Source organism: Centroberyx gerrardi, chromosome 3 (genome assembly GCF_048128805.1).
Source record: "Centroberyx gerrardi isolate f3 chromosome 3, fCenGer3.hap1.cur.20231027, whole genome shotgun sequence".
NCBI classification, from domain to species: Eukaryota; Metazoa; Chordata; class Actinopteri; order Beryciformes; family Berycidae; genus Centroberyx; species Centroberyx gerrardi.
In genome coordinates, this window is record NC_135999.1 from 7,437,362 (window position 1) to 7,461,411 (window position 24,050).

The 24,050-nt window shown below is 39.7% G+C and overlaps 1 protein-coding gene across 2 annotated transcripts in view; it reads left to right on the forward strand.

Annotated features, from left to right (window-relative positions):
* The first annotated feature begins 1,922 nt into the window (after positions 1-1,922).
* atf7ip (activating transcription factor 7 interacting protein) overlaps positions 1,923-24,050 on the forward strand; it is a 31,828-nt gene continuing 9,700 nt past the window's right edge. The window contains exons 1-2 of one of the 2 annotated variants that reach the window (XM_071901819.2): positions 1,923-2,453; positions 23,486-23,538. The gene's annotated coding sequence lies outside the window, so the exon portion shown is untranslated. Of the gene's footprint in view, positions 2,454-18,821; positions 18,842-23,485; positions 23,539-24,050 lie in introns of those variants that run through there. The other variant, XM_071901820.2, reaches the window with a different exon arrangement.

Consider the following 24,050-nt stretch of genomic DNA (forward strand, 5'->3'; position numbering starts at 1 on the left):
GCACATAGCAGCAACACGTGCCCTCTGTATTGATTACAAAGGTAATGTAATTCCTCCTTTTGTCTGTTTCTGTAACCCTCTGGGGACCTTTATTTTGAAATTGGCTAAGCTGTTAATAGACATTCTTGAGTGACACAAGTTGAAGCTTCTTTGAATGTAGTCCAAGTTTACATGTGAACATGATAACAATAGTGCTTTGATACCCTGTGTTTTGTCGATTTGTTTTCCCAGTCACTGAAACCTTACCATGTTACAGCTTCAGTGAAGTTTGTTAACCATCTTAAAACACTTCAGCATGGTTCAGCAGGACTTCATGACTAATGAAATCCAAATAAGCCATTACGGCAGCATGTGGCTTTGAGGTTAGCAGCAAGACCCACCGCTGCACTTAGCTCCTCTGCTCCAGGAGCGCTTTGACTTACACTGTGCTGTGACCGCTGCATGTGTAGACTGCAATGTTCTTACATATTATGGACATGAAATATTATTAATCATCCAACCAAATGCCTTCAGTTTGACAGTAAAAATGTCAGGTTATTCTAAATTTATAGGGATTTATTGCATTTCTGTGGGCAAACCTGTCATAAATGATTACGTCTAACCTGTGCGAAGTCTGTTTACTTGTTTGTGTCTCATGATTTAGGATCAGCGTACACCTCTGATTCTGAATAGTAAACCACAAACTAGCACACAGGGTAGGCTATTATTGTGGTTCCTGTCACTGTTGAGCTTCCGGCTATCTCATAGTCTTGCTCATTGTTTAAATCTGCTGCCTCATAGTGCCTGTGGTCTGTATAATGTTCCTTCAACATAACTAATTACAGCTCTGGCTTGTCAGTTGTTTCATCACTTCATTATTTTATTGCCATTGATTCCATTATTTTTTTTTTACTTGTCTGTAGAGTAGACACGGGTGTTACAGTGGAGCCAAGCTGAATTAATTTGCGCAAGTAGGTAAAAAAAAACAAAAAAACAAAAAAAAAGTTAATGTTGCCTAACATGAGAGCCTTGTTAGCATCAGGTTTAGCAGACCTTGTCTGATGTGTGTGTGTGTGTGTGAGAGAGAGAGAGAGAGAGAAAGAGAGGGGAATGATAGCTACTGCCCCCCTCTACTAAACACATAGATTTTGGAGTTTCAAAAGCCAACCTTTCTAGGCATGATAATGACTAGATACAAAGGTTTATCCAGTAGCAGGAGAAGAACAAACATTTTAATGTTTGAGTTTGGAGCATTACCATAACTCACCCTCTACTGGTCATTTAGGTGAACTGCAGGTTTGAGTGAGTCAACAAAATGGCTGACCTTATATAATGAAAGATGTTAGAAGATGGTTAAAAACTCCACAAACTTTGTGTTGATCATTAATATGAGAATATGGATACACCATAATACTTGGCAGCTAAGAATAAAGAGCATTGTACATGTCTTGATCTCATCTTAGAATCCACAAAATCATAGTGAAAAAACAAATACTATTTGTAGCCCATGCAGACAAAAAAAATGCTACTATTCTCCCTTTAACCTTGGGTTGCACAGTTTTGTGCTGTAGTGCTATACTAAGTGCTAATTTTACTTTTTTTCTTTCTTTTTTTTTTTTTACAATCATAAAACAATGTGATGAATCAAAGGTCACATGATTGTGGGATTTTTGAAAACCTATTTCAGCTGCATTTCTTAGATGCATAAATTAAACCACCACTCTTGTCTGTATTTTCACACCAGTTTCAGGACAACGTTTCAGACTGTTCTTCGTGACTCCTCCCACCGAATAATCCCCTCCCCCTCAGCCCTCATTTTCTCTGGAAGACAAATCACACCCCTCCCTTTCAATGCTAATGTTCTGCTCCCAGTTGTCCCTTGTTTCTCCGCCAGGTCTGTGGGGGTGTTTCAGCCACACAGCCGTTTGTCCAAGCAAGGGTTCTGCTACCCTACATCTAACTCGTGTTAGACCTGTCAAGTCTACCCATACAAACCGATCTATCACGTCCTGGAGCTGTTCATACCTACCTTGTCGCTTTACCTAACGACTTCAGCACCGCGCCGGTCGAGAGACTAAAAGTAAACCGAAGAAAACTGGGCTTCACAGTTGGTGTACGCGGCCGCTCGGCGTCTCTCTCTCGCCCCTACCGACCAACCCCCACCACCACCGGCAGCTGACGTCTGGTTGTGTTTTTTTTCTGAGCACGAAAGGAGGAGGAGTCTACTGTTCAGCGAGAGAACAGTCGGAACAGACTGTGAATGCACACCGACACTGGTTTTGTTTTGGCGCAGCTCACTAGTTTTACCGGTAAATGTTAGACTGTGGGACGTCAGTGCCCAACTACAACGTTAATATCGCGACTGAAACGGTTGTACACAAGGTCCGGGAGGGTGCGCGAGCGGGAGGAAAAACCATTCTGCTGCAGCCCGTGACAGAAAATCGCGGGAACGTCGCTTGGTAACTCAAGAGTCGGTGAGTAATCTAGTTACACAGCTAGCATGCTAGCCAAATAGCTTTCATTTGACATTTAACTTAAGGCAAATAGCTAAGCTGCTACTTGAATCTAGGTCATATAAATATATATATCTACAACTGATCATGAAGTACAGAAAAAAAGATAGTTGATTGATGATTTGATAGTTTGGTTGCACATTTTACAGTGACCCCTGCAGGTAAGCATAACACGGGAGTTGGAAAGTAGCTAGCAGTCACTTAGCTGCTAGCATAAAAAAATAATAAGTAGCTATATTTTTAAGAATAATACCTGTACAATCAGTTTCACCCTTGATGGTTAAAGCTTTAATTAACAGTTTTGTCAAAAGGTGCACACCATATTCCACCACATTCCACTCGATTCCGCTATTTTGCAAAAGTGCTCTTGAGTTATCGCTATCGACTTAAGTCCTTTTTTAGCATACTTGAATTGATTATTTGATATTAAATTTGATTAGTCACTGTTGAATACATCAGAATCAATTATTCATCCTTTGGTTTTTATATAAAATGCAAATAAAACAAAGATGTCTTTCGCACACAGCTTCTTAATAATTGACACAATATCTCTTCGATAAGTTGGTACATATTTGGTATTAAGCTTGTTGAGCACGCACAGCGCACACATAAGTCATGTGAACAGAAAAGGAAAGCAACAGTGCTCGTGCTCGTAATCAACTATTAGGACAAGCTGTCCTTACTCCAGTACAAGCAATCATATAGGCTAATCTTCATGTCATTTAGTCACAGTTCATATCGAAGAACTGGATTGATAGCATTTAGACACTTGCATCTTTGATTTATTTGCAGCTCAAAGGCTGAACAATCCAATCCTACCAGGTCAATGAAGCGGCTATGTTGTGTTGGTGCTAAAACAAGCCAGTATACTGCAGGGATGACTGTCTGAGAGAGGCAAAATAGAGGACTGATTTTTGATATGGGTTTGTCAACCCTGACATATGGGGAATGATAGCCTACATTAACTTTGTCACTTTGATTAACACCCTCTGAAAGCTTTCAGGTTTAATTCAGAGTTTTCCAGGTACTTTTAATTAGCCTAGGTATTTATTTTTAATACTAATTATTGTAAAGTAGCCCTAAATTGAAAAGTACATTTCATTCACCTTGGTATTAAACTGTACAGCATGCAACTTGAAGTTGAGGAAATTGCAGTTCTCATCACATTGTACTTGTCAACCCCCCTCTTGGCCTAAAGTGGTACAGTCCAGTAATTTTCCATGCACCACACAGACCTAGAATGTGGGTGTGGCTTAATGTCAATGGTAATACTAGAGTTGAGCAGTTTATTTTATGTGTCCATTTTGGTTGCTTTCTAGACCTGGAGAATTCCTACACTTCTTTTTTTTTAATTTTTTATTTAGTTTATATACAGTTTAGTAACCTATTGAGTGTCTTGCTGTGTAAAGCAGTCACACATTTGGGATTTTTGGCAGTCTGCAGAGTTGCCCTATGTTAATGACATTTCAATAATTTGGATTCTATTTAGTTCACATAAAGTAGAGATGTGTCCAATTTGACTTTGCAGATTGGGAAAATGGTACAGCCCTGTTTCTAGTTTCCCCTCCCCCACCTCATCTAGTGGCCGTGCTCACATGGTGCACTCGCAATTCAATACACATTCTTTTTTTCTGCTGAAGAAGGAACAGTCTAGAAAGGCCCCACCTACTCTTTTGAAATGCTTTTCTGCTTGTAGATAGGTGTTAGGTGTCAATTATTTGTTACATTAGTCGATTTGTTCTGTCACATGCAGCCAGATTGGTGAGAATTTCTTCTTGCCCTTACAACTGCAAAAACAATTTGTAGAGCTAGCTTAATTCAAATGGGTACTGCGTGTGAAGGTAGGTAAGATCGATGTTCTGCCCTGCTGTAGTTTAAAAGTAAGACCTCTAAATGTCCTACATATGGAGACAGAGGAGTTTCTATGCTTGGCAACAACACCTTGTTCATTGCTGACAGATTCAGGTTCAGATTCAGGCTCAGTATTTACATCAGTATTGTACAGTTGGTGGCTCATGACCTATCACAGGTCCCTGCACACCTTAAAAATGCCTCCCGCATATATATTTTGCATCTGTATGATCAGTAATGCATGCCAATGCTGATTTCAATCACAAGTGCAGGACCCTTCTGAATTTTCAATATGTAGGCCTATGTATTAAGCATCGTTGGAAAGGTAAAATTCATACCTTTCATTTGAACTGTGCCAAATCTCTGTCAGATTAAGACATTGGTCGATGCATCTCTCAGAATTGACCCTGGTTACCTCATCTGTTCTTGTGTAAATCAGATGTTCTTCCTATCTCTGTAGTCACAAAGGATTCTGAATACGAGATGCATCAGAGACCGTCCAAGACGGCTATAAGAGGGCCATGTAGTCACATAAGCGAGTCAATGAAGATTATATCACTTTTCCACTGTATCCAACACACAAGTGTCACAAATTATATATTAACCAACCAAGAATTTCTGAATACTGTAGGCCTATACTGTGTTGTGAAGGTATTAGGATTAAGGATTTAAAGCGTGACATAAATTGAGTATTATTTATTTATGAATGCCTAAAGGTGCCTAATTCAGTGCACAACTAAAACATTTTACTGTTATCAAACCAAAATTCAGCAGTTCTTCTGTCTCAGAATGGCATGAGTGCAAGTATCATTTCCAAAAATGTAATTCAATAAAATGCCACCACTTTTCTGAAAATCCTGTTCAATAACATGGCAGCAGTACATATTATCTTCTATGTCATAAATGGTGGTCTGATACACACTCTAATGCAGGATGTTGTGCTACTCAATATTTTAGTGTTTTGCTACCAAAAATATTAAGTGTACTTAAAATGAATTGAAGCATGAACATATCTTTTATTTTTGTTTAGGGCCCACCATAATCTAAGAATGCCCTAAGGCCTCCGTAGTTCATTAGTAAGCCTTGTAAAGAAACTAGCATCCAAACCTTCTAATCTTAGCATCATGCAGGCAAAATTTTTCACATATGTGATGTTAGAATTCCCCAATGTTATCAAGGTCAAATGTGTCCGATAACATGATAGAATAGGTCTATAATGAACACTCCCCTTCCCAATCTAAATATTAAGAACTCAAATGAACGCCACTTGGTCAAGTGGACATTGATTGGGAGTATGACGAGTTCCCATCAGGTGGGATGTGGGACTGGTAAATAGTAGCTAAAAAAATTAGAGACGGCCTGATTCTAAAGATAACGGGTACAAAAATCAGTAATGTGTTCATTCACTCCCATATAGTATATTACACATTGGTTTATAGCCATTGGCGCTTTGAGGGAGAGTTACATCTTTACTCATTAGTAAATACTAAAATGTGTGCATCAGTTCTGGTCCACTGTTCTGGGCTGTTAGTACATACCCCAGAGTAAGAAGCTAGTTGTATCTTTCCGAAACTTCAGAAAACTGAGCTACGTTCCCAAAAATTCTCTTTTGTTGCTTCGTTTTTCAACCATTTCATAGACCCACAAGAACCAGTTTCAACCAGATGGAGCCAGTTCCTTCAGCTCTCAGGCTGAAAATGAGAGGGAAAAGAAATATGATCTTGGTTCAGTCTCTATGTAGTGTAAGTCTGTGTTTGTTTGTCAGCATTTTTATCAGGCCACGTTGACCATTAGAAAGACTAGTCTGTTATAAATGACTATTTTGCATTTCACACATCAGTCATATTAAATAATAAATTAGTTACTTATGTGTGTTTGTGTGTATTTTATGAGGGCCCTATGACATTTATTTAGTCCTATTTTTTTTTTTCGGGACTGATAAAGTTTAAGTATTGAAACTGAAAAGTGCTTATACATATGTTATTGTGTGCTATTATATCTAAAAGCTTAGCCTACATCTATGCTTACAGCATGCATGCATACAACATATTCACTCATGTCATCAGTCATTTATTAAAAATCTAGGCTAAACATTGATATACTGACATATTTTCTGTGAACTTGTCCTTTTAATCTTGTCTCTATTCAACCAAACCACTCAAAAGATGTTACATGCTCTTAAGCCACTTTAAAACCAAGCGAAATGAGAGTTAACAGACAGGTTGGTGATTTAGTAATGTTCAAGATTTTTGAGATTCTGTTTTTGTTCAAAGCAAGTGTCTTACATAGGCCTATATGTTCAGACTTGCATGTTGGCACATAGCACATATCCTAGTCACACACCCTAACATGCTCACATGGTGTTCAGATTAATTTCTGTACCTTTTCCTGTAAGTAAGGCTGTAGTCATTTTCATTGTCAAATAATCTTTCAGATCTAATGTTGAAAACAACATAATGTGTTAGGCTACTGCATTTAATTCTGATGAAAATATTGGTTTGATTAGAAAAAGAAACTTGAAACTTTCCCAAAACATTGCTGTCCACATAGAATGAGCTTGTTTATGCACAGTCTGTCTGTCATTATTTAAATGGATAAGCAGCAAGATCAACATCAAATCATCAATATGATGTGTTGATAATTGTACTTAAAATGTGGTAACAGAAGTGGCTGGCCTAGCCGGTGCACCACATTTTACATTGGAGTAAAAGAGCACTTTCTGCAATTTTTCTGCTGCAGTCAACCAGTATGGTGGGTAGTGATTGAAATGTAGGCTATAGGAGCATAGATGAATGAATAGGCTAGGTATAGTTGGCCATTGCATTACTTTGACATGAAGTCACAATTTCCCTCAGCACTTTGTTCCCTCAGAACACAAATATTTGAAACCAGGGTTCCTATGGAAAAGTATGGAAATGTATGGAATTTGATTTTAGTAATTTCCAGGTCTGGATAAGTATGGAAAAAAGAAAAGAGAGTATGGAAAAATATTTGTGTTTCCAGAGTATTGCCCCTATTCTGTTTTCTAAAATATAAAATTCAGAATTTCTAAAAATAAATTGATCATACAAGCAGAGTGTTTTTCATGGTGTTTGGAGCAGGCAGCCAGCACAGACAAAATGTTTACCCCTGTGTAAGAGAGCGTGGGCTAGAGCGAGCTGATGTCGTCGAAAGCAAGGCAAGAAGTATAGCATGCGACTGAACGCACACTCCTACGCAGAGCTGCCTCTACGCCTGTACGTCACAGCCTGCAAAACAGCTCTGCCCCAAGTGCCTTACAACTGTACCAAATCCGGACATCCGCGACCAAATTAGTTTGAAAGAAAATGCGGCAATATATTTGAATTGCATATATACATAGTATCACAAATAACCAAATATTAAGCTTGTCTGAACATTTATGAGTTATGCAGTGATGTAGTTATCAGAAAAGTAAACGGACGGATTGAATAAAATGCTGTGCATTGAACTTGTCTGGGTTTGGTGTTAATTGATTTGTATGAGCTACAGTACCTAGCTACAATCTTCTGGCAATTATTTGGCAACATAATAGCATACATAGAATGTATGTTAACAGTTGAATTTTAAAACCATTTATTTACATAATAAACATCTAACTATTTGTACTCAAATGTCAAATATGGTCTGAAAAATCTACTGAAAAGTCTGGAAATTTGAGTCTGGAAAAGTATGGAATTTTGAAATGGAAAATGTGTAGGAACCCTGTTAAACACAAAGACCTTTTTTATCTGAGTGCCATCTTGAAATTGAGGGAGATGCTTTTGGGGAAAACAAGGAAATAGGCTGTCCACTCCCATATGACATGCCCAGAATTCTAAAAAATATCCCAAGTGTGGGGGAAAAATAATTTCCTTAAACAAAGTTATTCTAGAGCCGGACCAATTTGAGAATAACGTGAGGCAGCGGTAAAGCAAAATGAAGTGTCAAGGATCTGTTGGTGCAGTAAAGTCACAGATGTGCAAAGTACAGCCAGGTTGAGAAAGGGCAAAAGATACATAAACAACATATACAAAATCCAACTAGGATCATGGCCTGAATAGCTTTTTTCTGTGTCCATGTGCAGATTAGCATGAGTCTGTCAGTCTATCATGGTGTTTGTTTGTCTGTGTATATGTATGTGCATGTGATAGCATGCTTCAGGTGTAGGGGTCCTAGAAGGGTTGGTAGAGGAGGCAGATTACTGTGGTGAGTAGACTGTTCCGGTGGTGGATGGTGCAGTCCCTGATGCGCTGGAACCATCCCAGAGGGTAGTACGCAGGGTTGGCAGCAATCTTCTTTGGCCTTTTTCTTGCTCCGGTGTCTTTGGAGGACAGCCGGCAGTCGAGCACTCTCTGCTGTTCAAATGACATGCTGCAGTCTTGCCTTGGAGCGGGAGGAGGCAGAGCCACACCACGCTGTGATGGATGCTGCGAGGAAGCTTTCAATGAAGATGTGATGAATTGTGATGTATTCAGCTGCCAGAGCTGACGCATGAAGAATATTCTCTGTTGAGCCTTGATTAGATCAGAGATGTTCTCATCTAATTTGAGGACGCTGTGGATAGTGGAGATGTAAAAATTTCCAGGGACCACTGTGTTCACAGTAGCATTATTGATTCCCAGGAGAGATGGGCCCATTGGTTCTTGTGGAGGTGAATCCTCATCCAACATCTTGAGAGTGTTATGCTCAAGGTTATTGTTGGCACAACAAGAGGCAAGTCTGGACATCGCTCTGTTGTAGATGGAAACATCATTGCCTTTGATAAGGCCTACTGAGGTGGTTGGAGCAACTTGACCAAGGGGTCTTGGGAGCTGCAGTAATTGGCATATAGGGAACATAAGAGAGGTGTCGCTGTGCGACACCTGTACTCACAGAGAGACCTGGACAGCTGGGGACCAGTGCTCACATACTATCTCCTGCCAGTCTCTGGGGGACGGCGTGGTAGTTGTAGAGCACCGGCCGTGTACCAGAAGTTAGGGCTTCCAGATGGGCTTTGGGGTATGAGGGTGCAGCTCCCTTAGTAGTTTGTTGCACTAGGGCTTGGGTTTTTTTATGAGCAGCCAAAGGGAGTTAGGAGCGCAGGTGGAGGGTGACACGAGTGGAGATGACTAGTGCTTGAGTTGGACAGAATCCCTGGTAAGGAATGATCTCATTTGATGGATGTTGGAGAGTGCAAACCAGCGGAATCTGGTTGTGAATTTGTGCAATTTGGGCCTCACTCGACAGCTGGTTGTCAAGGATTACCCTGAGATTCCTGTGGTCTGAGCAGGGGTCACTGTGGTATTGTGATTGGTGATACCGAGTTCTTGCAGAAGGCAGGATTTGTCAGGGAAGAAGAGCAACTGAGTTTTGTCAAGGTTTAACTAGAGGTGGAGGACAAATATCCAAGTGGAGATATGTGCCTCCACCTGTGTATTAGAGGAAAGAAAACAAGGGTGGATTTTTGTATGATCAGCTGAGCAATGTAAGAGACATTGCAGACACATAATGCAGAAAAAGAAGAGGAGGGGGCCCAGGACTGAACCCTGGGGAACCCCAGTGGGTACATGGCAAATCCATATTAAACCCAACAATGGTAATGTGAGAGGGCAAACCTAAGAAGGTAAATTGCTACATCTTTTAGTACAACTTGCTGTAGATGTGATCCTGTCCAAGCAAAACAAATAGCCCAACTTATGACTTTGAACCCATATATACAATATACACATATGATTCAGTAAGCCTCATCAGCTGTTACTCCTTCACCCTCAACGAAGCTAAGCAGCAGTGTCACTCAAATGATGGCAATGATGTGTGATTGGTTATGCATATTATTGTCTTTCCCTTAGAGGGTATGGGCAGTGTTGAAGGATGGTACAAATAAAAACAAGTAACCTGCAAAGCTACTTTGCCAAGCCACTAGGCAAGACAGTGAGTATGACTGCCATTGAATGTTAGCTTGCAAAATATTTGTGGCAACAGAAAGTGTTGTATTGCATTGTATGACATGGCATTAGTGTAACTGGCTGTACCTTTTAATTAATTTCTAATTATCTTATGAGTTTGTAGCTTTTGCACTCTGCCTTTATGACCTGCTCTGTGTCTGAATCCCAGTGGACTCTGGACTCTACCCTCGTGAACATGGTTCAACAGAAATGCTTTAGTGGAAAGGAAGCCGAATGAGGGCACCTGAATTTGGTAATTGGACACAAGCAGTGCCAGCTTATCAGTGACAGTACCTCCTGTATGTTTTGATGACATGTATGTTGTTGTGAAGAGATAAAGCTAGGACCATGTAGAGATGTAGAATTTTACTTCGTTTTACTATACAAATATAAGGCACAGTGATCCTCATCTGATGCGATGATGATGGATTCTGTTTCAGTGAGGCCATGCTGAAAATATTGTGCTGCAATGTGATGTGTGAATGCTGACAGAAAAGGTTGGATAATATATATTTAAAGCAATGACCTGGAAATGCTCCGTATGATTGTATACCAATATTGACTAGTATCAAAAAAATAAAAAATAAATATATATATATACTATATATGTGTGTGTATGTATATATAGCATATATATATGAAATAATGAATAAATGAATGACACCATTGCTTTAAAAGAACAAATCAAATTAAGAAATGTTTTCTATTAAAATATGACATTATATTGTAACTTAATAATACAGAAATGTAATGATACAGTTAATACAGATTATTATTATTGTTATTATTATTATTATTTTTATTATTATTATATGTTGTATCTGAATATTTTAAAATGTAGGAAAAAACCTAAAACACACAAGACAATTAATGCTGGGGAGAGGGGCAATGGAACAAATGTTGAATAAAAGAAAAAGGCAAAGGCACTGAAAGTAAGGATTAATTAGTGTTTGTTTTCTTGACTGTTATAATATGATGTAAGGTAAAAAAAATGCACCAAAGTGTTGCAATTTATATAGGTCTTCCTCGGGGTGCAAAAAATGTGTTGCTAAAGTGAGACCAGTGCCCCTTGCAGATCAAAAGAAATCAAAGGCCTCAAGAGAGCAGAAGAACAGGGGGAGGGGGGGGTGGGTGGCAGCAACAAATGTCCTAATATTTTTAACTAGATAAAATAGCAACATATAGTTGGTCATAAGGAGGTGAAATTTCAACTGTGTCTTTGATAAAAGGGATTCTTTCTGCTGCCAAGTGTTCTACTGTGTACAGCAGCAGCAGTGGCCATTTTGAGTTGTAGCATGCAGCGCAAGCAATCCATCAAAAACAAGGGAGTGGGGGATGGGGAAAAATGTTGAGTAGGCTAGCTTGTTGATTAATCCAAATCATTAAGCTCATGGAAATGTTATCTGTCTGTGAATACCAATTTGTCACTGAAAACAATGATCAGTTTTTCTTATATCAAATTTTTTTCTCTAGTGTACCACCGTATGTTTTGGGATGAGAGGCAAAAAGGTTATAGCACTGAATTTAGTTATATTAGAACATGACCCCTATCATCAGTAGCATTTATATTCATGTAACAAAGTTCTGCAAAAACTGCCATGTTTAGACTGAAACATAGGTGAGTTGTTGCTACAAAGAAAAAAATATTGTTAATCGGATATCTCAAAGAATGTGACTGCATTTATCTTGAAAAGGTTTTGCAGTGTGTAGCATTGCCCACAAAACATAAAATGACTGGGCTGCCCTTTCAGGGCCAAGGGTGAGATTTCTCTCTGTTAAGGGAGAACTGAAATCCATTAAAAAGGTTTTCCTTCTCTACATAAGCTAATGTGGTTTTGAACTTCCATTTTAGAGCTGCAATAGTCTAGATAGTTTTGAGTTTGTCTTTCACCTCTCTAGCTCCCTCCCTTGTTGGTGAGAACACCCTTCTGCTACAATGGTTTAGTCCGTGCTCGGCTGTAAAACTCCAGACTGTGGAGCAGACTGCTGGTGTGGGGGAGGGGTATTGGCGCTCTCTGTCAGGCTGTGGACTTCCATTCTGACTGTGTGCTGCTAGCTAAAGCTTATACGGACTGATTCAAACTGTAGTGACTTCAAAAGATGTGGAATAAGTTATCAGAGTTTAATCAGAAATATTTGGAGCAACTGCATCAAGATCTTTCCCTTGCACATGTAACAACAAAGCATTTTTATTTCTGTCTCTTCAGGGAACCCAGGTTACATCTGTTACCCTTATTTTGCCTCCTGACGGTTTTTGTTAATTTTGTAGTGTGACAGTTAATACTGTTTTTTTTGTAGCCATGAGACGGTTTCCCTCAGCTGCGCATGGGTAAAGAATAATCACCATGCGCCTGATTCACATGGAACCTCCTGGTTCAGCCTACCCCCACCCCCCTCCTATTTTCCTTCCTTTTTTTCTCCCTCTACCCAGCCCTTGCTAGCCTTCAACTGCAAAAACACCAAAACAGATCGCGTACAACCTTCCTGGCCTTCCTACAACAAAGGAAGGCCAGGAAGGTCTACTTTTAGACTTTTTAGTTTTAGTTATATTTTTGTTTTAAGGATGATGCTTTATTTGACAGTATTTTTGCTGTAATGTTTTAATTGTTCAACCTTAAGTTCTGTTTTTTCTTTCACCAAGTTATTAAAACACTGACTTCCATACAGTTTCTAACAAATGTCTAAACTGTTAATAGTATCTAAAGACAGGCAACAGCTACAGCCATTTAGGTGTTTAAATTCATTGGTATGATGTGATTTCCATCCATTGTAGATTGATTAGTCTTTTATACGAAGTGAACTTCTTAATAGTATTAAGACAATTGTGCCAGTAGTGGTTTTTCAGCTAGTTTGAAAGGAGGAACATATACCCAACAAATACCCAGGGCAGAAATGGGACACAAATATCCATGTACTACATGTACATGAAGGAATGTCTCAGGAAAAGTCAGTGATCAGCTCCTGCCTAGATTTAGGCTAGACACCAAGTCTTGGCTCCATCTGGCATCCTGTTTGTTGGAGTGCAGCAGACATAAAACTGTCTTGATAATCTGGACTATATGCAAAAATGATCCTGTTCCTCATCTGTAAATGAAGCAAAGTAAAAAAAAAAACGAGCAGGTGGTACAAGGTAGTTGATTTGGGATTCTGTGCAGGTCTCTATCGGCCATGAAAACCAGTCAGATTTATACTGAGGCAGTGAAGTGCAATATAAACAGTTTGAGGACATGGAGCGGTTGCACTCCCCGAGGACGTTTGCTTTCAAATGTATGAAGTAATTTTACTCTGCCTAATAATCCACTTTGTGAGATACATATATACAGTATATTGCCTACATTGGTTTCTGATATGCCTTAGCTTGCTGGACACATAGCCTAAATTCAAATAATTAAAACAAATATTCAGTGGTTAGACGATTGCGCTACAGGCTCAGACAGCCACGAGCTCATGTAGCCCACATGGCCACACAAGTTGTTGAGTGTCTGTGACACAAGGCACTTATTAAGCTACCTAGAATGTACAGTATTACCACCTCTACAGTCCAGGTATCATTGTGTTTCCCTTGGTGATACATTACAGCTACTTGAATAAATTTGTCATAGAGTCCTAAGGTAGTGTCGCTGGTAGTGTTGTATAGGAGTGAGATCACCAAGAGAAAATAACTTCACTGCATCCATTTATTTATTCATCAATTTGAAATTAGTCACAGATGGGGTCTATGAGATTTCACATTTGATTAAGTCTGGGGTTTTGTTAAATAGAGGGCCTGTGTTACTTATTGGGTGGGTCTTATTAACCGGGCACAGAAACCCTCACTAGATTACCCGACCAGACAAAATTGAAACAAGTGTGACAAGTAGGTCTTCATTAAAACCAGTCGGCACTGACAAGAGGGTATGAATGGAAACTAGACAGACCATAAAGAAGTGAACACATCTTGAAAAACGGCAGCATATACAATCAAGTCGATGTAAAGATTTCACTAGTCAATATGACTAATGGAGACTACATAGCATGACGACAAGAGAAACAAGTTGACACATGTTAAAAATAGGAAACGGTGAACAAACCTTTACAGCACACACAATAAACCAGTGTTGTGGGGTAGGATTTGCTGAGGATTTGCTTTTATTCTTTTTGCAGATAGTAAGAAAACAAAGTGCAGCGCTGATAAATGTAACAGCCAAGTAAGAATGCTGTGTGCTGCAGGAGAAGAGTGCGAAATTTGCCATCGTTTCATTTGGCAAAATATTGCTGTACTTCCATTAAACAGAAATTAAATGTGTAGGTGAGAAGGATATACATAGGCAATTATATCCATAGGTAATTAGGTTGAGTAATGTGGTGATGTTGTAACTCGATATGATGTTCTACTGGATATGTCAGTTAGCTTCTGAGGGCTCAGGCTGGCTGCGCACAGCAGAGCAGGTGGCCATTTTGAGTTGCTGCAGTGAATCCAGATGCAGACTGTGAGAGTGGGGGAGGGGAAGACTGCGCATTGTGCGCAGTAATGTTGGAATGCATGCTCTGCTCTCGCTGGCTGACAGTGATTTTCCTCTCAGTATTTAGCCTCCACTGGGAAAATCAAAGATTAGGTAATAGTAACAGGGCAGTTATTTTTTTTATTGTTTGTTTAAAACAATAAAAAAAGCCAGACAGCCATGTTTTCAAACAGCATCCCCTATGTGTGACTGCTATTGGCAGCACTGTGTCCTGCCTATCCAGTTTTCAGCTTGCCACGTTGCTTTAGGGGGTTAGGACACGTCTCAGGAGAAGCAGCTAGATGTAGCCACTGCACCACTTCCTGCATTATATGATACCCCGGTTATCTGGACTTTGCACTACAATACATTTAGCAATGTAGCCACAAAATCCTGGTTAGATGAAAGAAAAGTGGAACTTGTTGGTTTTGTTAACTTCACAGTCATAACTTTGCTTTGCTTAACAGTGGGCACATACCATATAGGCTCATTATAACAACAGTGAGATTCAAAACATGTATGTCTGTTGTTTAGAGGTAACATTGATTTGAAATGACAAAGTCAAATTTGAGGGTTAGAAATAAGTATGTTTAGTTTACTCTTAAGATTCAGGATAATGGTCTTTAATCTATGAGTATGGAGATTTCAATAGGAATATTTGTTGTCCAGAAAAAAAAGTAGGCGGGGTTTGTAAATGGATATTCACTTGCCTGTGATAAGTGCTTTGCATGCTACTCACAGCAGCACTGGTGGCCATTTTGTGTTTCTGCAGTAGTAGAAAGGGGGAGGGGCAAAGAACGCACAGCAAGGTTTGATTTACTCATACAACAGTGTCTCTGGTGAAGACATAGAGGTGAAGTTTGCAAATTACAGTGTAATTATGAATATACAGTCTACATTTCCTTGAACTATCATTACATTTCTTTGGTCTGTGTCTGTTTTGTTTGTCAAATAGGCAGACAGTAACCTACTTTTAATGAGCTATTTTGTGTTTAATCCACACTTATAAAAAGCTCAAGAAAAGAAGAAGTACTTGACAAAATGTATGTTTTTAAGTTAAGTTGACATTTTTTCGAGGGTTTCTTTCTCTGTTCCCTCTCTGGTGTGGAGAACCCCCCTCTGTCAGAATGGTTCAGTCTGTTTGGCAGTAAACCTCCCTGCTGTGGGAGAGGCAGGGCGGACGGGGGCTGCTTAGTGTGTCAAGCTGTGCTCTTCATTTCTTGCTGTGCGCAGCTAGCAAGGGTCTGTGTAGCTAAAAAGCGTTGGTTGTTGCTTGTAAATGTTAAGAATGCTTAACAAAAAACACTTGGCACAATTTATGATGAGATTGTCTTTCAACTACCATTTTGAGTCACTAGGTTAGTTTTTACAGATTTAATGATAGTTTATCATGAGTCCCTACCTATATCCCTCATGTTCCTGGAGAAAATATATCTTTGGCCTGTATCCAGTTCTATTTCAAAATGTTGACTAAATAAGCCTACTGCTTGTAATCAAATTTTTGTGTGTAAACCCAGGAAGAAAAAAAGCGATATAAATCTGGATTTTGTGTCTGTTTGATGACTTGAATGATACTTTGTTATACTTTATTTTGGTTTATCTTCTTGATTTGAAAGCCACCCCCCACCCCCCCTATCAGAATGGTTTAGTCCATGTTTGACTGTGGGAGAGGCTGTTCCCGAGTGTGTGTGTGTGTGTGTGTGTGTGGGGGTGGGGGTGCTGCTGCTGCTGCTTGGTTGAGTGTGTCGGGGGTGTGCACTTCAGCACTGGCTGTGCGCCGCTAGCTAGGCTTTGTGACTAAAGTGCACATTGTGCTGCTTTAAAACGTTGACATTGCACTATTTATTTTACTGGTTTTTTTTTTGGTTAATGTTTCATATCGCACACTATGAGACTGTTGACATTTTCTACTTTTTAGTTTGTAATTGTCACCACAAATAGGCCTGTTTTTTTTTCTTTAAAAAAAAGAGAGAGAGAGAGAGAGATCCCTGCCAGTACTCAGATAGAACAGTCTGAACTTGGCTCCTCCCCCTTTGCATTTTACTTCTGTCTCTTCTCAGCCATGTGCTCCATTGACCAGCAAAACTAATTTGTATGACCTCTAATGGGCCCCAATCTCTCAAATCCTCCTGTCAAAGGTGAATGTTTCTTCCATTTAAAAATATATTTTCCATCATAGTTTTGTTGAACTGAACTATTTTTGTGCTCTGTTTAGTCAGTGTTTGCTCCCATCAAAGAAGCAAAGTCACATCTGTTGGGCAGGGAGATTGAGCTGCTTGAGAGAATATTGGCAAGTTTTTGTTTGGCCCAGTTAATTTGATTTTCAATTATAGTTTACTTTCAACATTCGCAAGGTCGGAAATAGAAATTCGGCAAATTGTGTGTTGAACTGTTCTCCTTCGTAACAGAAAACACATTTGCGATAAAGAGCCATCTATTCGTGGAGAAGCAATAATGCGTAGAGGGAAGGGTTCTGAGGGATATATATATTTTTATTTTTTTTATTTTTTCAGTATTTTTGGGCCCACGTGTCCCATTCATTTCAAATAGAGATTCCTGTTTTCCTATGTTTCTTCCTCTTGTGTTCCTTTTTTTTTTTTCTTTGTGTGTGTGTGTGTGTTACAGAGATCACGCCCCTAAAGTTTAAATTGTGCTGCTAGCTGTGGAATGCTTCTCATCAAGGCCTGACTGACATCAGAGCTTGTGAAGACTGGAAAATATTGAGGGAAGCAGGGAGAATAAATCTTGAATCCATTTCTGACAAAGCATTTATCAAAAGAAGAGTACGCAGTCTACTCATTACTTTTTATTTTAGCAGACAGGAAAGAAAAGGACCAGAAACAGCCAAGAGTGCAACAGCGTAGCATGTTGGGCCAAGCAATTACCCCAGCTATTCTGGAGAAGATATTTTTGCCTGGCAAAACCATCTTCTACAAGGAATTGGCAAAATAAGCAAAATGATGAGCTTAGCCTGCATTTTCATATCAGCCTATCTCATCGTCTATGTTAGACTTAATGCACTAGTGAGACTAAGATAAAGGTCCTTAAGTGTACAGTAGTTCAATAAGGGAAAATAGAAGCAAAATCTATTGTAAAATAATCATTTTACAGGTGAAGTTGAAGAAAATGAGTAGTAGGCTGAGCTTGAAATGAGATACTCAGTTTAATGTAGCGAGTGCTCAGTGTTGTTGCGCATAGCAACACTGGTGGCCATTTCGTATGTATGCAGGCAGCTCAGATAAAATCTATGAAAGAGAGAGAGATGGTGGAGAAGGCAGAGGACTCAATATAATTTTCACTGAAAAGATTGATTTACAGTTATGGCAGGGTTTTGTATTGGTGTCTTTTGTCTGTTTATGGAGAAAATAAACTTCAACTGGTGCAGCACCAGAAACCAGTTTAAAATTGTCATCGCACATTTTTAGGGGTAATCCCAGGGAGCAAAAAGCCCTCTGTCTTAGTTGTGGAGAGGGGAAAAATGATTGTTGAAATTTGGTGCCTATGGTGTTTTGTAGAATGGAGAACCCCCCTGTCCTCTGTGCGAATGGTTTAGTCCATGCTCGGCAGTGGATTTCCATACTGTGGATGAGGTTTTGCTAGAGTGGGGGATGGGTGTTGCTAAGTAGCAGGCTGTGCAGTGCACTTCCCTTCTGCCTGTGCGCTGCTAGCTAGGGTTGGTATTGGCAATCACCATACTATACTGCTTACAACTGGAGCAGGCACGTGATTTATGCTTATTTGTGGTACAATTAGTGACAGTTAACAACTTTACCCTCTGAAAGAAAAAAAATAACATGATTACTTCTGTTTTTAGTGTTTCACATTATGCATTATAGCAGTCTCTGCTGTGTCAGTAGCATTGTACTGACTGAGTTTCCTTTTTTAAGTGAGTAATTGTCACCCTTCATAGGCTTATTTAAGGTACACAGCCTTTATAGGACAGACCCCTGCAATGAGGAAGATGGACTAGTCCTAACTGTCCCCTCCCCCATTCTCTTTCTTGTTTTCTCCTGCTGGCCTCTCAGCCGTTGCTTGTTCCCTCAATCAGCAAAATACACGGAAGGCCTCAATCTCACACATCCTCCTGTCAAAGGTTGACTTTCCTCTCTTTTTAAAGCATGTTAAACATTTCTCTCTGTATTGTTTCAACCTAATGTGTCTTCTTTTATTGCAGCTTTAGACTAGTTTCAAGTTTGGCTTTTGATGTTTTTTTTAAAGAGTGCTACGCTAATTCAAGAAGCCAAAGTTTTCGGTTCTCTGTTCCTTGATAGGAAACGTTAAATTCAGACATGTCAAGGAATAGGGATGATTTGATTCGCTGTCAGGTTTCATTAATTGGACAGCTGATTGACAGATTTTTAAATGATGCCACCTGTAGCCTAATTACATCAATAACATGGACAGAGAGACGCTTCTTACCTGCAGCACTGTGTGTGACACAGGGGGTGCACTTGTTTCAGTCTAACACTTGTTAGCCATGCCAGCCAAGTGTTAGATTTAGTCATGTTGATGTGGGAAGATGCTATCCAGCAGTTTGTCTAGAAATGCAATTTTGTTATGACCTTTGTTTCTGGGTGAAGTTTCATTAAAATGTTCAGGTCAGCAGCACAAGGTAACCCAGTATTGGGGTGGATGATGCTTCATCAAAACTCCATAGCTTGATTTAGGATAGATGCTGTTCCTAATGATGATGATTTTCATGTTTTAACTTCAGTTGAAGGATTACATGCTCCTCTATGGGTGTAGAATTCCACAACCATAAGTTTTTCTTTCTACATTTTGGAGATACAGGGTTTTCACCTGATAACAGCGATATGTCTCACACAGAAAGGGCTTCTGACTTGTGATATACTTTGGGTTTATAACGTATTTACGGTGTTCTGTGGCACACAAGAGCACAAACGCAAAGAGTGGTGCACTCTTGTGGAAGGATAGCTGACTCAGTCAAACATGTTCATAGACAAGAAACCCATCAATGCAGTTTTGTCTTTACCAGGGAAAGATAGGTTGTACAAATTTCTGACTACGGAGAATGAGCAGCCAATGGAGAGTTTGAATTAGGCTCAGCAGAGCTTGTTTTTAAGTTGACTTTGTGCTACTCAGAGGTTCAGAACATGTGCACGTTTGGCACATAAGTGTATTGTTTCTAGAATAGCCTTGAATATCCTGTTGGGCAAGATCTGGGTAAATATTGCTCAGAATTGTCAAAAGTGAATTATGGACAGCATTGAGTATACTGCCAAAGCTTGGTTGCATCTTCCACAGCTGAAATAGCAATGTGATACTTTGTTGATGCCTGAATGAGAAATTCCCCTTTGGATCGCCCCCCTCCACAGGGAGGTTGGAGTGCAGGGTCGGCTACAGAGCAGCGCACCTCTAGCTGGTGTGGAATCCCTTTCTTGCTCAAGGACACTTCAGCAGGGCGGATGTTTGCTGTCACAGAAGCTTGAACTTGAGTCCTTGTGATGAAGGACTGTCTCCCTACTCACTGCACCACCCTGCTCTCCAAATACTTTGGTTTGGAAGAAGGTCACATGCAATTTGACAGATAGTGCAATGTTGAGGCCTTGACCAGCAACTCGATGACCGATACATTGATGTTGAACCAATGGAGCGCAGAGGAAAACTTCTCAGAGACAATGAGGAAAACTGGCACCGACTGTGCTAATATAAGTTGTCAGGAGATCAGAAGTGTGAAGATGGATATCTCTCCTTTGCTGTTTCTGAGTGCTGCTGTAGCATGAAGGCATATGTAAAGCAATTCCTTCTCAGACATGGCAGACCCGGTCATCAAAGCTTGACTGAGAAGCTTGGCACTACTTCAGTAAACAAACACAAACAGTCCGAGCAATAATTTAAAGCCGAAAATCAATATTTTAAACATCTTGGAAGTTGTGAAGTCCCTCTCATCTATGCCTGAAATCAGAGCACCTAAGGATTGTGTTGAGTTGACTCCAGTTGAATGCAGTGGGTGAAAATACTGACAGAAGAAGGATGAATTTTGAGAAAGACAACATCTCTAAGATCTAACATCTAAGAGAAAAATATAGTAATAATATAAAGGGGGAGAGGGGACAGGAGTCTACTCAACTTTTTTGTCAGCAGTCAGTGGAGTATCACCAGAAACAAAAAGCGATACGAGTCGAGCAGCATAGTCTGGGGTGGAATTCAGACCCATGCAGGAATAAGTTTTAATCCCCGGTACACTGTGGCAACCCCTGAGACAACATTTTGTCTGTCCTCGGCTTATGTTTTGTAAAGTAATATGCCTAAAACTTTATCTGACTTTTAGCAAATTTAGTTTCTTGGAGTGTAAACACCCATGTGAATAGTCTATTGGCATTTACGCTGTCTACTCGGCAGGAGTGATGATTGCTGCTAATAATAATTTTGGTGAATCATTTAATTGCCTCAACCGTTTTTGTTTTTTTTGTAATTACATCGCTTGAGGTACTCATGAAATGCCACACCCAGCCGTCTCGTGTTCATTTGACACCTGTAATGACTGTTTTCTGGGTTTGTCAGAGCCAGTCAGCAGAGGACTGACTGATGTAGCTGCAGAAAGCCTTAATGCCAAATATGGGCCGATGATCTGAGGTATCGTGGCATAAGCTCCTAAAAAAGAAATAGAATCTTCAATCAATGAATGCTTATTTTTACCACAATGCTGGACAGTTAAAATAGGGATATATATATATATATAATAACCATAACCACAACCATAACCGTCTTCTATATCTTGCAATAATCAGCCATTGCAGTGAAACTGGTTGAGGATTAGCTGTAACTTGGATTATTGGAGCTGTGGGGATGGACAAATGGAGCGTAAGCATTTTGATCAGTTTTGTGAGAGAATTGCTAAACTGTAGCTTAATTAACATTTTTGTTTAGGATAATGAAGACTATATATGCTACATTTTGTTTACCCATGTAAATATAGCTGAAGCCTCACCATATATAGTCAAGATCAAGAGCAAATTATTAATGAACAGGGTGATGGTGCAACTTGATATATCTGGTGCTGACATAGAATCCTATTCAGCTAGCTACTGAGAGCTCAGCCTGCCTGCATACAGCAGAGCAGACGGCCATTTTGAGTTTCTGCAGTGAATCCAGGCGCAGTTAATGAAACCGTAGGGTGGGGGAGGGGGAGATTGCGCGCCGCGCAGTGTGCAGTAACAGTGGAATGTGAAGTGAGCATGCTGAGAATATACACTGCTCCTGAATTGTTGTGGACCATTTACATTATGTTGATTTCAGGTTATTTTTTAAGCAGTGATGGTGAAATATCTTCAGAGTTGAAGGAAATACCACTTAGACAGTTTTTAATCTAAACAGGAAGCATGCGTATAAACCTTGCTTGCTAAGAGATTAGGCATTGTTAACAATGTCGTGTGTATCTAGCCAGCAGCTCAGTGTGCTTTACATACAGCTTTACATACAGTGTAAAGTGTACGTTCAATTCACAGCAGTCTGCTTGGTTAATGTTGTGCATTTCTAGGCTCATGTCACAGCCTGTCAAGTTGCAAAATATACAAACTAAATCAAACAGGTGTGGGAGAACAAGGTCTTTTCTGATAGCTCTGTCAAGTGCAGTCTTATAGTGCAGCAATGAAGTAACAACATAGCTGTGCCTCAAACCAACTTTACAGTGTAAAACTGAAGCAGGTCATCGCTCTCATCTGATAACAGAGTTTAAAGATTTCTTTAGTCAATATTATGATCTCTTTTTAGCTTCTTTCTGTGCTATTCTGTGTCTACTCTGATGCCTACGCATTCGCCACTTATTTATTTGCCATACAGTAACATATGCCCCAACCTTAAATATATACTGTATGTGCATAATGTCATTTGACGTCTAGTAACAGACGGACTGGTCTATCTCGAAAACCTGGTTAACATGTTCACTGAAAAGACAAACTCTTGCGGTGGCTCCTTGACCTTCATCTCACATTCACTAAAATATGTCTAGTAAAGTGATTTATCTGAAAGCTTCTTTCCTGTAGTTTGACTTGCCTCTTTCTCTGTCCATTATTCTGGAAAGCCATTTTTCCTGGTCTTGTATTTAGCTGTCAGCAAAGTGGCAGCAGTGAGTCGTAATCATGGCAAGAAGCTGTTTTCTTTTGCCTGTCATTTGACCTTGTATAGATTCCATGTCTTTCCCCTAAAATCACATGAGTAATCACTTTTAAAGCCTCATGTTCGGTGTCTTTTTTCTTCACCCCCTTTTTTTTGTTTAGTTTTAATCACGCTTTGTAATATTAGTACTGAGTAAGCGTGGGCCAGTATCAAATTTTCATGTTGCAATTATTGTGGCCAAAAATATCTCGATTAAAAAGTGTTATCACGGCATTTGTCAAAAAGAACTGACAATTTGCTAGTAGTGCTTTTGTGTTAAGATGGATGGCCTGTATGTAAATATTTGATAAATATGATGGACATTGATTGTCGTCTATATAATTATATTTGCAGTTTGATGAGATTCATCGTGACCCCCAATCAAATATCTCCTCTAAATCCCTGGCTCTGAATTGCAGCTCAAAGCATCGCTCTGTTGTTGTGCTAAAGAGATAGAGATAGATAGATTGCTAAAATCATAAGTGATCAATTAAGGGTGAATCTTTAACATGGAAGGTCTGTGGATTTTATACATAGCTGATCTTGTAGCCATAGTTTGAAGCGGTAGTACGATACCAAATTAAATATAAAATGCATCTTGTTTGTTTTTTTCCCCTAGGTTATTGAAGAATTTGGTGTTAAATCCATGGTCAGGAACCTTCCCACTTAAAGGTGAGCTATTCATTGAAGATTTAATGAAATTGTATGCAATGTATGTTATTTGATGTAACTACCACATGTCCGGATTACCACTGAATGCAAAATGAGAACTTGCCTAATTTTCCTACAGCACACAGCTTTCTTACATCAGACTACTTCCTGCATGTAGTCTTGTATCATAAAATGTGGCAACTAGCCCCAAAACTACAGTGTGTGCGACAGTTAAAACTATGTACGGAAAAATCCTTCACCTTTTGCATAACCTCTTTACTGTTGCCAGCACAGCCTCAATTTGGCAGCTCTGATTCGCTGAGGATGTGACCAATAGGAACATGGGGGGGATGGGAGGCAGACGGCAGGGAGGGTTGGGAAATGCTGCTGCTGTTAACTACAATGTCATTTCCGTGCTCTGGATCAGGGCTCAGGTACACTTGAAATCCTTAGGCTAATCAGAAAACTGAGGCTAGGGGAATTGGCCAGGGCAGTTCAAGCTGTTCTGACTAACATTAAAAAGGGTTATTGAC